This window comes from Penaeus monodon, chromosome 30, assembly GCF_015228065.2.
Source record: "Penaeus monodon isolate SGIC_2016 chromosome 30, NSTDA_Pmon_1, whole genome shotgun sequence".
Lineage (NCBI taxonomy): Eukaryota > Metazoa > Arthropoda > Malacostraca > Decapoda > Penaeidae > Penaeus > Penaeus monodon.
Genome location: NC_051415.1, coordinates 33,622,842 through 33,623,068, shown reverse-complemented (window position 1 = coordinate 33,623,068; position 227 = coordinate 33,622,842). Strand labels below are relative to the sequence as shown.

Below are 227 nucleotides of genomic sequence, written 5' to 3'. Positions count from 1 at the left end.
CATTCACCTCAGAACAGAACATCAACACGATTGTTGAATGAAAAAGTTAGATATTTCCTCGCCATTTCACACGACCTCCTTATGTTCGTATTTATTCTAGAACACAACAAGAAATCTGAAAGAAATCCAGAGAAAACGTGACACCAGGGAACTGCGCCTTTTGCTTTGACTCATAATTTAGGAGAGGAAGATGGAAATTATGGCAGAGCATCACATTTTTTTTACAG

General features: G+C 37.9%; 1 protein-coding gene across 1 annotated transcript in view; it reads right to left on the bottom strand.

The window, feature by feature from the left end:
- LOC119592430 overlaps positions 1-227 on the bottom strand; it is a 26,547-nt gene that overhangs the window by 24,300 nt on the left and 2,020 nt on the right. The window lies entirely within an intron of this gene.